Source organism: Protopterus annectens, chromosome 8.part0 (genome assembly GCF_019279795.1).
Source record: "Protopterus annectens isolate FY-2018-M chromosome 8.part0, PAN1.0, whole genome shotgun sequence".
Lineage (NCBI taxonomy): Eukaryota > Metazoa > Chordata > Ceratodontiformes > Protopteridae > Protopterus > Protopterus annectens.
In genome coordinates, this window is record NC_056741.1 from 1,055,169,421 (window position 1) to 1,055,183,072 (window position 13,652).

Below are 13,652 nucleotides of genomic sequence, written 5' to 3' on the forward strand. Positions count from 1 at the left end.
TCCCCAAGCATACCTTCTCTCCTTCCCCAACACCCCCCTCTCACCTTAAAAAGCAAGGGCGATTTGTTCCCAAAATATTAATCTTGCCCCATACATAGCTGTCCACTTCACACGTGTCCACTGGGCACATGTAATCTGGTCTAATTGGCATCACAACTAATTATTGTTGTCTTCACCCCTCTCTCAGGGATTTAAGTGTCCAAATCTACCTCCAAATTCAGTGCATATGCACAGCTGTTGCTGTAGAAGAAATGGGCAGCTATGGACCTTCCCTACACACTTCCTGCACATCCCTGCCTATTTTCCCTACTTTCTTTCCATCTTTGTGCCCCTTTTTTCACCACTTTCCTATCAACCCCTTTTTCTTTTCTTTTAAAGAAATTAGCGTGGGGGTAAGCAAGAGTAAGCACTTTTAAGCAGCAGTAAGCGGGTTTAAACCTGTTTGCATGGGGGTAAACAATGCCTACACAGGTTAAGCAATTCAGAAGCTAACTGAGTATAAGAAACAGTAACCAGAACATAGCAGTGTTTACCATCACGCAAACCTGCACAATCCCGCATACAACTGCTCAAAAGTGCCTTAATCACTCTGTATCCATCGGCCCTTGTTCTGCCTAGCAACAAAATAAACAGCCTCTGTTAGGCTCAGACCCAGGACCCTGCACACCATAGTCAATGTGATTTACCACTAAGCCATGTCAGGTATACATAACCCTGATGTATTCATAAACATATCATCCAGCCCAGTCATTCAACAGTACAGAGAATGTATTCCATGAATATGTATGTGTGTGAGTAAATATATTAATGACTAAACAGATACAACATATATATATATATATATATATATATATATATATATATATATACATATATAAATATATATGAGCATATATACATGCAAATGCCTACATCTATAGATATATATGCCTATATCCATATGTGTACATATATACAGCAATATATATATATATATATATATATATATATATATATATATATATATATATATATATATATATTTATATAGGTATATACGGACATACATTTGTAGATAAAGTGGGAACATAGCAAAAACATATATGTCCACATGCACCATTAATGGGTTTGACAAGCACAAACAACATATGTCTTGCACAAATAGGTATTCACCCCCTCACAGCCATACATGTCTGCCCTGCAATACACTGCCAATTGTTGCAGATCCCATAACAAGGACCTTACACGACAAGGGCACAGGATGTTAACAGTACTCCATCCCACCTGTATAATGTCAGCCTGGTATCAGTAACATATCATGCAGTACAGTCAGGCTCATAATGACTCCCAGTTTGCAGTCATCAGTTACCTTTGTTAGCCAGAGTCCCATACTGTTGGCCTGTACTTCAGTGATGTAGATGCCAAACAACAGTGGTCCCAGGACTGAGCCCTGAGGTACTCCACTTGTCACTTGTCTGGAGCTGGATTTGGAGTTGGTTACATCTACAATTTGGGTTCTGTCAGTAAGCCATGTAGCAAGCCATCGAGTGGTATAGGGATGTATGTCCGGCTTAGTACGTTAATCTATGTTTCCAGACTGGGGGATGGTGTTGAAGGGCTTGGCAAGGTCCACATAGGCTGTGTGGACTACCTTACCCTCTTCAACAGCTATGCAGACTGAGTCAAAGCAGTCAATCAGTTTCAGGAGACAAGACTGGCCCTCCATGAGCCCAATCTGTCCGGGGTCCAGTGTTTGAGGGTTGTCAATGTCTGCGTTCATAAATTCCATGATAATGCATTCAATGGCCATGCAGATCAAGCTTGTCAGACTGATGTGACAGTAGTTCCTGAGATCCAAGGTGGATCCCCCCTTGTGGAGTGCGATAACTGCATCTGTGCACCACTCAGTGGACACCAGGCCTGATGTGAGGCTATGATTACACATGACATTTTGGTGAGTTGCCATTTCATTTTGTAGTTCATGTAGTACACAGCTCAGGATGTCATCTGGTCCCACGGATGCTGTATTCTTAGCTGTGGATAGTGTGGTTTCTACCCATGTGGCCGTGAGTACTGGAAATTAGAACTCTTTTCGTATTGACATGGGCCCTTTTGGGGTGAGAGGGGGGGGTGAATGTGGCACTAAATCAATCTACCAGGTTATTGGCAAATTCTGTGGGAGCAGTCTATGTAATGCCATTCTGTTGTAGCACAGAGCACTTCTGAGCATTGCCAGTTAGATTCTGGACATAACCATAGAATGCTGTGTGGCTGTCTGTGGAATCTCTGGCAATTTTAGTTACATAACTAGCTTTGGAGGATTCCATGAGGAATCTCAGCTTCTTACTGGCGCTGGTAAGGGAGTTGTTTGCATCCTTGGATTATCCTTTTTTCTTCAACAGTGTCTACCTTCTGTTGTATGGTCTGTTTATGGCAGGGGACCACCAGACTGACTTGCCTATTTGGGAGGAGGGTGTCGGGTTCTATGTGGGGTGTCAGGAATCATGCACAAGTGGATGTGCTCATACATTAACTTAGTGTAGGATTCATCAGTTGAACTTTCAGCTCCTGTCTCCATGGGTGTCACAAACATTGTCACTTCTGACTTGAGTAGCATGAAGTTGGCTTTGGCAAAGTCTTTTATGGACAACTGTATATACATTCCTTTCACATGTTCAGTTTGATTACTCTATGGTGGGATTACTTTGGTGAAACCTCAGTCTCGTACTGCTGAGATGGCTTAGTGATTAACTACTGTGACTGTAGTGTACAGGGCGCTGGGTTCATGAACTGCAAAGACAGGTTATTTTTGTTCTGGCCATAACAGTGGTTGTTGCATACAGACTAATTAAGGCATTTTAGGTGAGTCACACTCAATACAATTCAAATGCCCTACTTTGGGAATCCTGCTGATGTCAATCACTGTGAAGTACACCTTTGGGGAGAGTGTACTCTAGTAATCTCTGTCGTGCATGCTATAACAGCATAATGCTGTAGTGTGATATAGAACTCTGGTAGGGGTTCTTTTCTCACACATGGAAGTTGTGGATGCTTTTGTGTCTGTTCCTATGTCTGTGTAGGGAATAATGCATGTTTGGCTAGTCACACTCACTACAATTCAGTTGCCCTACTTTGGCAATCTTACATTACTGCGTATCTGCCAGCATAGTTCTATAGTTCCTCACAAAAGGTGTAGTCTACCTGGTCCAGTGCCAACAATGTACAGCATTTTACTTTGGAAAAACTGACAGGAAGCTTTGTGAATGTTTTATGAACACCTGTATGGTATTAAGAAAAGTAAATTAGAAAACACACTAGCAAAACATACATTGGAATATCCGAACCACAGATTCCTGTTTAGAGCTGTAGACTGTGTTGAACCAGATGGCAGGGGTGGACCATATTGTGTACAGTTAGAGGTCCTAGAACTATGCTGGCAGATACACAGTAATGCAAGCAGTTTTTCAGGACTTAATGAAACATGCTCCCTCTACCCCATTTTGAAATTAAAAAGTTTGACTAGGTAGGTATATACATGTATACACACACTGCCTAACATATTATATATAACTTTACATATATATATATATATATATATATATATATATATATATATATATATACTTAATTAAACATATTTACATACTTACATATTTATACATTTTTAACTATATTTATAGACCATGACAAATTAATATTATTGAATATTTACTGGAATATATTGATTTGAGGTTTATTAAATCATCAGCCACTAATGATTTTATCTGAATGTACACAATCTTATATATGTTTATATACACATGTTTTTATTTTTATATATACGCCTTATTCAGGTTAATCGAACAGGTTATCAGTTTGATGCGTGCAATATTTACATTATTTGTACAAAATAATTAGTAAAAAATTTTTTCGTCCATGATTAGAGAATTGTAGGATAGTTGAAGTCTTATCACATATGACTGAACTCACAATTTTAAATGTTTTTAAATGTTTCTTAAGCTTTTTAATGGTTATAGCATTTTAAGTCACCCAATGTTACACATCTAATTTAATCAGCTGTGGTGTTTGTTTTCCAGGCACTATGGGCCCTAGGATATTTATTACAGTTGTTGTGTATGTGTTTCCTGTCTGAAGAAGTCCCACAACTAAGTGTGATGAAAAGCGTTAACCTATACCTGTTATTTTCATTTAATTCGTATTAAATTGGTTTATTTAAATCTATTCGTACTACTACTTTGTGCTTTTGGGTGAGTAGTACTCTGCAGGTCTCAGTTATTTGTTTGAGTTGTTCCCAGTTCAATTTTGTTTTAGACCTGTGAGTGGTGTTATACCCTTTGATATCTGTGTGGGTATATGTTGCAGGCAATGAATGTCATTCATATGGGTGGCTCATACAGTCTCCAATTGGTAAGGTGGTAACTGTAGAAATACTGGCTGCTCTATATTGTGTGCACGTACTACATATGTATCTTACTGTACATATATCTGTGTGTGTATGTGTAATTATATATCTATATATATATATATATATATATATATATATATATATATATATATATATATATATATATATATATATATATATATATATATATATATATATATACCTGTATCTGCATATATGTGTCTGTGTATATGTATCCTAGGGATGGCCATGTCGTGTCTGGTCCTGATTATGGGATCTTCAAAACTTGGTAGTGTATTGCAGGGGGACTTGTTTGGCAGTGGGGGGGTATACCTATTCATACAAGACATATATTGTGTATGGGCCTCTCAACCCCATTAATGTTGCATGAGGACATATATGTTTTTGTTATTTCCCCATTGTTATCTACAGATGTATGTCTATATATATATATATATATATATATATATATATATATATATATATATATATATATATATATATCTGCTGACATATATATAACCTGCCATATATATTTAGACATGTAGATGTAGACATATATGTCTATAAATGTAGGAATTTGCATGTTTATATGTTTATATATATATATATATATATATATATATATATATATATATGTGTGTATATATATGTATATATATATATATATATATATATATATATATATATATATATATAGATATATATATATATATCTATCTCAATATGTTGTACTTGTTTAGACATTAATATATTTACTCACACACATACATCTACATGTTGGAATACATTCTCGGTACTGTTGAATGACTGGGCTGGATGATATGTTTGTGAATACAGCAGGGTTATGTATATCTGACATGGCTTAGTGGTAAAGGACTTTGGCTATGGTGTGCAGGGTCCTGGGTTCACGTCTAGCAGTGGCTGTTTATTTTGTTGCTAGGCAGAACAAGGGCTGATGGATACAGAGTGATTAAGGCACTTTTGAGCAGTTGTAAGCGGGTTTGCACAGGTGTGCGCGATTGTAAGCACTGTTAAGTTCTGGTTACTGTTTCATTTACTCAGCTCCTGAATTGCTTAACCTGTGTAGGCATTGCTTACCCCCACACAAACAGGTTTAAACCTGCTTACTGCTGCTTAAAAGTGCTTACTCTACCTTACCCCGTGCTAATTTCTTTAAAAGAAAAGAAAAAGAGTTTGATAGGAAAGTGGTGAAAAAAGGGGCACAGAGAGGGAAAGACGGTAGGGAAAATAGGCAGAGATGTGCAGGAAGGGTGTAGGGAAGGTCCATAGCTGCCCATTTCTTCTACAGCAATAGCTGTGCATATGCACTGAATTTGGAGGTAGAGTTGGACACTGAAACCCCTGAGAAAGGGGTGAGGACAACAATAATTCATTGTGATGCCAGTTAGACCTGATTACATGTGTCCAGTAGACATGTGTGTGAAATGGACATCTATGTATTGGGCGAGATAGTTCTGTGGGAACAGATTGCCCTTTTTTTTTCAGGTGAGAGTGGGATGTTGGGTAGGAGTAGTAGGTATATTTGGGGAGGTAGGTTGGGTAGGTTAACAGACAAGACAAACAAGACCCATACAGGAGCAGTATATCACACATGTGGGGGTTAACACCTTGGTTGGGGAGGGGTGTTTGGAAGTCACAAGCCCATGAGCCCCCAAATGGAAACAGTGGGACTGAGGTCCCCACCCATGGGCAGTCACCACTGCACCTTCATGGCCCCAAAGGTGATTATGCTGGGGATTAGGTAGGAGAGGCAGGCTCACCCTCTAATTGCACCACTCAGCCCTCAAACTGGCATAGCTGATCTCGAAATGCCCTATCGATCTCCCTATGCAGCACAGCCCGGACCTGATGATGGGTGACAGGTTCCTCTCCACCCCCACTCACAGGGGGGTCCGAGCCCCATCCCTTGCGGCGGTTCCACCTGAAGGTGGTGTAGGGCCTACAGAGGAGGAGGTCCCAGGCTGGTCCCCAGGCATGCTGGTGCCCAGTGCCATGGCCAACTGAGGTGGGACAGGTGGGTCCGCTGGGACCGGCCTTCCCATACGAGCTATGGTGTTGCAGTTTTCAGACAGATATGGGTTAGTAATAGTCAACAGCATCCAGGATTAGTTATAACAACATGCATAGGTACACCCATTAACCCAAGACACCAAATTTAAACCAGTTGCATAGCGAGCAGAACACATGCATATATGGAATAGCAGTGGACATTACAGCAGCATGCAGGTTTTATTGATGGCAACAGGCCACCAATATGGGTGTATTTTAACATGGCATATGCATAGAACCAAATGTGGATATTTATGAACCAATAGGACATATGTCCCAACATAAGTTTGGAGAGTAAACATACCCACTGAGGTGTATAATTGGGTTATTGTTGCACATATGATGGGGGCAAGAGACAGAGCTCAATTAACAACTGTTATATCCCTGTAGTTTTCACAACTTTCTTAGACACTGCAGTGATCTGTCCTTTACATGTATTATTACACTACCCACTGGCCTTACTTTGTACAATGGTAAGTCTATAGATTCGTTTATACTTGGACTTGTGTCTAACGTATAGCCTACACCTTTTACCTGTTATAGCTGTTGAGAAGATCTTTTTTAACACTACCTGACAAATTCTACACATACTCCCAGATTCCATGTTGATGTACCCCTCAATTCGTTATTGCACACACTCTGGATGAGGCTTGACTGGATGCAGGTGTTAATGTAACATATTATGAGAATTGCTCTCTTATACTTTGGGTGTGATGCTACAATGACAGGTTTATTTTCATATACATTCTCTGACTATGTACAGGTTTGACTATCGGTTATATGTCATCATAGGCTGCCTACATTTCTTGGATCCTCACACTAATTTCTCTGGAGAAAACGCGTACCAGGCAGCAGATTTGGGCAATTTATTTTGACAAGCTGGGCAGATCAGAACAGTTGAGGAGTATGACTATGCATACAGCTTACTATCTGACCATTCTGGCACAGTCTGTACAGTTGATGGTATGATTATGCTTACAGCTTACTATTTGAACATTCTAGCAAAATCTGTACAATTGGGTCTAATTATGCATACAGCTTACTATCTGGACATTCTGACACAGTTTGTACAGTTGAAGGTTATGATTATGCTTACAGCTTACTATATGAACATTCTAGCAAAATCTGTACAGTTGTTGGGTCTAATTATGCATACAGCTTTCAATCTGAACATTCTCACAAATTCTGTACCGCTGAGGGGTATGATTATGCATACAACTTACTACCACTCCCGGGATTCAGTCCCTGCTGTGTGTGTTAAAAATATTGCAGTTAACATTGCAGTACACTGTGCTATGAGGGAATTGGTGTAAAGCTTTCCAATTTTTTCTCTCTAAGTCTCCCTCAGTTGTACAATATGACTAACCTCTTGTTACACAGAACTTCCGACACATTTTATCTGCAAACCACAGTGTGGGTCACACTGTTTAATACTACACTACTATTTATAGCACGCAACACTACAACATATTAAATCTGAGTATACACAAACACTTCAGGGGTTATACCTTTATTCACAGGATATGACAGTTCATGCAGGATTATTACTAACCTGCCTCATGATGCAGCCTTTGCAGCCTAGCAGCATGGGCTTGCTATTTCACAGCCTGCTAATCTGCAGCTGTCAGAGAAATACAGTGACATTTATCCATACCTATTCATAGTATACACAAGCTAGGCAATTATTATTTACTTAGTGGAATGGGTACTTAGTCAGTACTGGGGTATCAGCCATCTGCCTGCACTCCTGGATCCACTGTTCCAGTAGAACTCCCTTATACCGCTTCAGTTCAGCATGGTGATGCCTGACCTGCTCAATAGTCTGTGGAATACCTGTGGTACTAGTAAGCTCATGGGCAAGACTGTCCCAGGCCTCCGCTTTATACTGGAAGCCCTGGTAATGGGCCTGCAGGAGTCTCTGCTCATGGTGCTTGACCAGGAGCCACACCATGTATTTAGACTCATTAATGCCCTAGTGATGCACTTTGAATCAATTGCCTTCACCTACTCCAGCCATTTTGCTTACAGTAGGGAGCTGCAACCAGTTATGGGGATTATTGGCACCTGTGGGGTTTAAATATGCCCGATTTCCTGCACTTTCCCATGATTGGATGATTTTGAAAAGGCTAAGCTATGGGCACACCTGCTTACCTAATGTTGGCATTGCTTAAAGTGGCACATCACTGGGCAGATTGAATTAGCCGGCCTACACATTGCTTAAACCACGTAAGCCAACCTGTGCAATGCTTAACATTGCTTAATATCTAATTAGCATTATATTGTCCTTTTGACATTGATTTATAATTTGTTACATGTCATATATGTGCTGGGTATCTGTGATTCATGTGTACATACACTATATTGGGTCCTGGGGACTTCAACACTTTATTACTATAATGCTTCACATCTGGCCTTACTGCAGTACTACATTTCACATATTTATGTTATGTAGCAGGTTATACAACATCACACTGTACATAGATTCAGTTCACATGTTCGGTTTGATTTTCCTATGGTGACAATTTCTTTGTTGAAACCTCACTCATATGTTTTACTTTGATGGCTTAGTGGTTAACTACTGTGACTGTAGTGTACAGGGTCCTGGGTTCAATCATTGCAGAAGCTGTTTATTTTGTTGCTGGGCAGAACACTGGCCATTTGGTACAGAGTGATTAAGGCACTTTAAAGCAGTTGTAAGCAGGTGTGCGCAGGTTTGCGTGGAGCTAAGCAATGCTAACCGGTTACAGTTTCTTACACTCAGGCAGCTTCTACTTTGCTTAATCTGTGTAGGCAATGCTTACCCCCATGCAAATGCACTTAAATATGCTTACTAGTGCTTGCATATGCTTACTACTGCTTATCTGTTCTTAAACCTGCTTACTATTGGCTTATTCATTATGACCATGACACTTCACATGTGCATGTAATGCAGTACTCCAGTTCATATTTAAATGTTATTTAGTAGGTTATACAGCAAAAAAATGTTCATATAGAGATTTCACACGGAAAATGGAATGTGCTACAGAGGGACTCGAACCGATAATGCCTGATCATTAGGTAGATGCTCTGCCCACTACACTATTGCTGTACTGCTTCATTTGCATATATCTTGCTTGTTATCCTCTTCAGCCTTTTAAGCTGCTTTAACCATGGCTATGCGATGGCCACACTCACATACCTACAGTTAGCTTTGTTCAGAGTTTAAAAAAAAATAAAAGGGTTTCTTTATTTACTTTTTCAGTACTGTTGCTGTTGTACACATGGGTAACTGTTGGTGGGGATATGTGGACACCTATGAGCGATTAAACTATAGAACACTTCAGATGAAAAAGATAGGTGTGAATAATACAATCAAAATAAGGGCCCAGGACAATGTCCCGTGGGACACCCTGACTTTAACCAAGAATTTCACCTTTCCAATTGCTATATGAGACTTGTCATACCCTATTTGTAAGCCACAAAGCTTTCCTTTTTATGAAGAGTACATCAATACCTAGTTATTCTAATTTATTGATTGGTATTTTGTGTAGGACCCCGTCAAATGCTGAAGTTAAGTCTATATGACTAAATCTTCACATATTCACTTATCCCACCTCATCCCTTATTATCTCCCTTTTATGTATCCATAAACTTCATTATTGCATTTATCTTACTAGTATATATCTACATCATACCTCAGTCTCTTACAAAATGACCATCTTAATTCTACTCTGTACCTTACTAAATGACCATGATAACACCAACCTGTACTATTAAAAAAAAAAAAAACCTTTTTTGTAATACTGCTATCTCTATTATCTGTATAACTCCTGTTTTTAACTATGTAAAGAAACTCTGTATTATTCTTGGAGCTTTTCTCCTCGGGCCTCTACTGAAAATGGACATGTCTCCAGCTAGACTAGCCCGGTCAACAAATGTAAAATAAATAAATAAATAAATAAAATATATAAATTACATTACAGCACAATTTTTCATTTGCAACTGTCATTATATTGTTATAGAACATGTTACAAGTGGTACTAGGTCTATTTTCAGCATATGCATACTGATATATAGTTTCAAGTCCCAACCTTTCCATTTCTGATAACTTATCCAATATTACCTTATCTATGATTTTTTCACAATATGAAAGCAGACTTAAGGCTCTATATGACTCTGGGTTTGCCCTAATCTCCTTTCCCTTAAAGACATGTTTAACAAGTGCATGTCTCCAATCTTGAGGAATTTCCACATATTTATACAACCTAGTAAATAATAAATATAATGGTACTGTAAGTTTTGCTGAAGTGCTCTCAGGTCATTATTTCTAAATCTATCTCCTCCCTATGCTTTGTTTGGATCTAGTTTACATCATTCCTTTTCAATATAACCTATTTTTTTTCAGTATCTGAGTTTACCTGGATGTCTCTAGGAGAACTTATCACTCCCTTTGTGGAGCTAAACTGTTTTGCATAAGATTTTGTAAATGTATCTATAATCTGCTGTGTCTGACAATAAATTTTAGATTCTACACAGTTTATCAATTGGTATGACTTTACTCATTCTACATCTTATGTAACTATAAAATGGTTTCCTATTATGCTCAATATCTTTATATAAATTTTATTTAAATTGTTCTTGATCTTATATCATACTATGCTTAATTTGTTTGCTCAGCTTATTTAGTTTTCAAAGTTGTAGTTCGACCTCTTTTCTATTTCTTGTATTTTTGTCTCTCACCTTAATCAGTAATCTTGTTCTTATGAAAATATATCCCCCCGATATCGTATGCCTAGATCCTGATGTCAAACATTTTTTTTTTTTGATTTTTTGCACTCAAGCAATTTCTCTTTCAAAACTTGCCACATTCCTTCTGCATTTTTTCCACTGAACACATCACTTCAATTAGTTTTATATAGTGACTGTTCTGCTTCCACATAATCTGTAATTAATCTTCTGTGCATTGGTTTAGATATGTTCATAGGCTCATAGGTAGGTACTAGGCTATCTGCCCAAAGGCATATATAAGCCTAGCCAGAATGTGTTGGCTTCCACCACCCCCTTAGATTAGTTCCCTGTGCCTCAGTCCAGCAGATCCACTGAAGTGATCCCCGAGGTAAACTTTCTGTTTCCCATCCACTTGTCAAGGTTTCTTTTGAAGAGTGTTAGCAAGGAGCTCTGCCTAATGTAGATTGGGATCTTGTTCCAAAGCATGGGAAGTCTCTGGGACAGGAACCTAGCATGTCCTATTTATTGTTGTGGTGAGGTTTAGATCCCTAGAGCATGTGGCTCAAGGGGATAAGGTTTTCTTTAGGTGGAGCATGTCCATCAATTCTGGGTTGGACATGGCCTTGTATGTCAGGCAGAGATCACCTCTGAGTAGGCGGTATGCAACCGAGTACAGCTGTAGTTTCTTCAGTTGAGCTGCATAGGGCATCTGTTTGAGGTCAGTGATTCTCTTGGTGAGATACTTCTGTGGTCTTTCCAGCTGTTGCAGGTGTCTTGTAAGGTACATCCCAAATGGGGCGTTGTACTCTATGTTGGGTCTGATAAGTGATGAGTAGAAAGGCACAATGACCTCTTTTGATCTGGATGCGAACCCTTTTGTGATTAGGTGGGCCACGTAGAAGGATTTTCTAACCACTTTGGCAATGTGATTATCAAAGGTGAGATTACTATCTACTTGGGCTGTCAGATCCCTTATTACGTCTTCCATATTTAGGGGACTACTACCTATGTGGTAGTCTGTGGGTACTTTGTTTTTTCCAAAGGGGGTGACTATGCACTTTTTGGCATTTAGCTTGAGGCCATGATTTTGACACCAGGTATCCGTCTCAGTGAGACCCTTTTGGAGGATGTCTGTGTCAGCTGGAGAGTCAGTTATTGCCCCTAGTTTGCAGTCATCTGCGAACTTGGTCAGCCATAGTCCTCCTGTGCTTGCCTGTACCTCTGAGAAATATATGCCAAATAGGAGGGGTCCCAGGACTGAGCCCTGGTGAACGCCAATTTTAACTGGTTTAGATTCGGACCTAGCTCCCACAACTCTCACCATGTTGGTTCTGTCCGTGATCAGGTTGGCAACCCATCTTGTGATGTAGGGGTTTATGTTCAGGCTGGTGAGCTTGTCTATAATACCAGAATGGGGAATGGTGTCGAAGGCCTTAGCGAGGTCTAGGTAGGCTGTGTGTACCATCTTTCCCTCGTCTATAGCATTGGTAACTGTCTCAAAGACGTCCACCAGGTTTAGGAGGCATGATCTGCCCTGAACAAAGCTGAACTGGGTAGGGTCCAGTGTTTGGAGGTTCCCAATGTCTCTGTTAATTAATTCCATGATGATGCGCTCCATAGCTTTGCAGACCAAGCTAGTCAGGCTTATAGGGCAATAGTTTCCAGAGTCTGTTGTGGCTCCACCTTTGTGGATCGGAATAACCATTGCTGTGCACCACTCTGTGGGTATGTAGCCTGTGGAGAGGCTGAGTTTGAACAGTGTGTTTAGGTGAGGGGTTAGTTCATCTTTGAGCTTGTGTAGGATGATTCCTGGGACACCCTCTGGTCCCATTGATGCTGTGTTTTTGGCTTTGGAGAGGGCTGTTTTAACCTGAGTGTCTGTTATTTCAGGGACTCTACATTCTTCTGGTATGGTTATGGGCCCTTTTGGGGGTGAGAGGGGGTGAAGTTTGCACTGAACCTGTTTGCCAGGATGTTGGCGATATCGGTCGGTTCAGTGTATTTTGTACCATTCTGCATTAACTCCAAGCAGATCTGAGAATTGCCACTTAGATTCTTGAAATAGCTAAAGAATGCCTTGTGGTTATCTTTGGAGTCCTTGGCAATTTTTCTTTCAAAGCTCACATTGGATGATTTTATGAGGGATCTTAGTTTCTTGCTGATACTGATCAGGGATGTCTTCCCTTCTTGCGATTATACTCTTTTCTGTACTAGTTTCCTCCTTCTATTGTATAGCTTGTTTACAGCAGGAGTCCACCAGACTGGTTTCCTTTTCCTGAAGGAGTGAGTCTTGATTTTGCTTGGGATGGCATGTTCCATGCATTCTTGTAGGTGCCTGTAGAATGCATTAGTAAAGGATTTTGTAGCCTGGACAGCATTATCCTTCAGCATGGGGGCTTTGAAACGTTCCACCTCGAACTTAAGTAACGTGATGCTTGCTTTTGAAAAGTTTTTCACAGTGGTTTTCTTGTCTGGGGGTGGGGGCAGA